Raw genomic sequence first — 4006 nt, forward strand, 5'->3', positions numbered from 1 at the left:
GTATGTGTATGCTTTCTTCTTTTTCCTCTAGCTCTCTATCAACATAGAAGCTAGCTAGTTTTGGATAGGGATGTAGGTATGACTGTATATTTAAGAAACATCCCTATGGCTCTTGGTTCAACTTCATTGCATAGCACCTTGGGCAAGTATCTTCTATAACTTAGTGTTAAACAAAATGTTTTGAGTGGAATTTAGTAGACAAAAGTTGTGCAGAAAACCATCCTAAATATACATACATAATCCATACATACAGACATACATACGTGTGCATGTACAAATATACATACAAGCATACATACCTACCTACCTACCTACCTACCTACATACATACATACATACATACATACATACATACATACATACATACATACCTATCATTGACTGGTCTTGGAAGACTATAAACACCAATTAAAATAACTAACAAACTAGCATTTTAGGAACAAAACCCCTAACATCAGAAACATATTGAACCAGAGATCTACGTTTTAGAAACTTATTACCAAAAATATTGCTCCACAATTGCAATATAAAAAAATGAATAAACATCATTACATTTTTTTATTAATATTATATTAATATGAAATAAATAATATGATTTACTATATAACATATATTATGTATTAACTTAAAATCGAAATAGTTAAATGGATATGTTACCCTTACCTGTTTTAAATCCAACAATAGTTTTGGAACAAAATTAAATAGATATGAAAATTTTGAAGAATGAACCTTAGAATGAAGACTGAAAATTATTAAATGAAAATTTGGTGCATATATAAAGCCTAAAAAATTCTAATGTGAGAATATTGGAAAGTCAGTGTTTTATGTTTGCACCCATACTTTATTTAGACTTTTAAATATATGTCCTTACAAGAAATTTACTAACTTTTATCTTTAATGAATAGCATTGTTTTGTGACATCAATATTAATGTAAACCTTTTATCAGTATGTGATTACTTCTTTATATCTAGAACAAATTATATTCTTTCATGAGAGCCTTCAGTTATCTTGTCTTCAGTTAAACTGAAGGAAACTTCAGTTGAAGATAATATGGTTATTGACCTCACATGCTTCATATAAGTGGCATAACTGCCATATCTTTAAAAAAGATACAAATGGATATTTTGCTAATTAAGGAATCACTTGTTGATATTTTCATACATGCTTCAATATTTAGTGGTGCTGCTGCCAAATTTTACATAAGTTCCTTTATTTTTAATTCTATTGCTTTTCCTTCAGGGAAAAAGGAACATGTCCCTTGTTTCTAGCAATTGATACTTCCTAATTCAACCTAATATTGAATACAAAATATTAATAATATAAAAGTATAAAGGTAAATCTAAGTTACTATTTGCTTCAGTGATGCAGCCAAATATACTTTTGGGTTACTAACTGAATTTCATAGCTACAGTCATGCCTTGAACTCTCTTGAGAAGTTAAAATAACACATGAATAGATCAATAGTAAAATTAAAATTAAGACATTGTATCAAAGTTAAAAAAAAGAATATTCCCAAGATATTTGTGTCTTCCAGTACCAAATGTCTCAAAGAGTGCTTACTGCATTTTTTAAAGAAAGTATTGTTTGTGCAATATGTCACACTTGAATACAATTGAGAAAAGGTCAAGTGAACACAGTCTTGAAGTAACCAACACAAACTAGCCAGAAAACGTTTTGAAGCACTGTTAAGTTTAATGTTATACCTATGTCCATTCAGGAAAGCCTTAAAGCAATTGCAAAAAGATCTAGAATAACCTCACAAATTCTCAGCATAACATAGTTTGCCTTATTGTCTAGATAACAATGATTCTGTAGTTATTAAAATGTCTGATAAGGAGTAGGGTGTCATAATTATGGACAAGGATGAGTACATTTCAGCTTGTGTGGAATTTTTAAATAATTAAATTTTTATGAAGATATAAACCCTAATTACAAAAACAAATTTGAGAAAATAATTTTGGAGATGGATGAAAACAATTGTTTAAATTACATTGAGTCTAAAATATCGCAGTCAGAGCAAAGAGCACCTGTATTTTACTGGCTTCCAAAAATTGACAAAATGTTTGAAAAATTTCCTCCATTGAGTCTAGTTTATAGTGTACAGCCAAACTTTGGAGTGGCTGGATGGCCTTCTATTTTTAGTAGTAAGGAAGCTGAGATCTTATATACAAGATGTTCTCAATTTTGTTTTCATGATTAACAATTCTTCTAAGTACTGAAATTGTCTTGAAAATTAGTTTTTGATTCCATAAATGTTTCTCCCCTTTATCCAAACATCGACTATGATGACGAGGTGGAAGCATGCATGGATGTATTTGAAAAATGGTTAAACAAAAGTATGCCACTTGATATCATTTGCATATTACTATAGTTAGTATTACAAAGAAACACTCTGATGTTTGGACAAACATTTTACAACCAGACAAAGGGATATGCTATTGGAACCCTCATGGCAGTAATTATTATTAATGGAACTTGATCCACGTGATATTTGAAATTTGAAAAATTTTATGTCTTCTTCATTAATGTGAGAGTGTGTTTTGATGATATATTTCATTAAAAAGGCAACTAGAAATAATTATATGATGAAAAAGACAACAAATCAATCAATAACAAATATTACTGTTATTATTTCTGCAAGTTATGGGAAGAAACTCCAGACATGTTTTATATAACCTTTTCAGTAAAGTATAGACTTCACTGTTACTTGCTAAAATAATCATTGAAGTAAATGTTAAAGATTGTAGACTGATTGATGTAGAGAAAAAAATTAGAGAATGAATAATTCAGAAGTTACCCACATGAAAATCAATAAAGTTAATGTTAAGCTTTTTAAGGCACTCAGTTAAGTAAAAAAGAATTTTTTATGTTGAAGATAAACCAATATTTAAAGCAGTTAAATGCAGTGTACAATACTAGCCCAGCAACTTCTGTAACACCATTGTTTTTATAAAAGTTGTAGACCACTTCAGTGCTAAAGAAATTATTAAAATTATTTATTGTATAATTAATCACTGAAGTAAAATATTTTTTTATTGAAAGACCTGCATGTAGTTTAGAACATAGTTAAATGGTAAAATAGAAACCAATACATGACTAATATTTTGATAAATTACCTCTATTATTTCTTCATTTTATATCCTTAGTAATTATTAAATACATAGGGATATCAAAATTAATAATTCTTTTACATTTTCAAGTCTCTTTGATAATTAAATAACCTTTTAAAATGTTTCAGTTTATCTTGTCCCTTCTTTACTATTTTTATTAGACTGTGTTTTGTTTTTGATAGATTTATTTAATAATTGAAACATTTTGCACAAATATAGCTAGCATAAAGATAGTTTAATTTTCAAGCTGAATGGTTCCTGCCATGTTCCTGATAGTATCACAAAGGCCTTGAATAAATCACACAGTATGTATCATTTTCCTTAATTATAAAATTTATAAATGACTATATCACACTATATACCATCATTAGTATTTTGAATGCTGATGAATTAAAATTTATATATGACATATTTTTCTGCATTAATACATACACCAACAATCCTTAGAATACTAAAGTGTTAAGATTTTTGATTTAAAGCTTCTATTCCATGAATACATGTTTAATAAACTTTGTTAGGCCTTTCTATGGAAGGAGAACAATGATAAAAAGCAAATACACTGACAAGTATTATGAGTATTTCTCTGATTCTGAGGCTTATTTCTGCTTCATATATGAAATAGGGACAATGTTATTCTTGCATGACATGTTATATTTATTGAAATTTACTCCTTTTAGACGATTGAAAATCTTTTAAAGATTCTCTGTATTCATTTCTATTGGTTTTATTGACTTCTCTCTCTCTTCCCATACTTTCAATACACACACACACACAAATATATATTAGTTGATACATACTGTGTAGAACTATTTTGAGTGAACATTTTAGCTGATGTACTCAGTTGCTAAATAGTTTTCACTATGAAGCAAATTACACACTGATCTTGTTTTGGTCA

The 4006-nt window shown here is 28.4% G+C and overlaps 1 long non-coding RNA gene across 1 annotated transcript in view; it reads left to right on the forward strand.

Annotated features, from left to right (window-relative positions):
* LOC128249803 (uncharacterized) overlaps positions 1 to 4006 on the forward strand; it is a 484216-nt gene that overhangs the window by 277792 nt on the left and 202418 nt on the right. The gene's annotated exons all lie outside the window — the stretch shown is intronic.

This window comes from Octopus bimaculoides, chromosome 18 (assembly GCF_001194135.2).
Source record: "Octopus bimaculoides isolate UCB-OBI-ISO-001 chromosome 18, ASM119413v2, whole genome shotgun sequence".
In the NCBI taxonomy this organism is placed as follows: domain Eukaryota; kingdom Metazoa; phylum Mollusca; class Cephalopoda; order Octopoda; family Octopodidae; genus Octopus; species Octopus bimaculoides.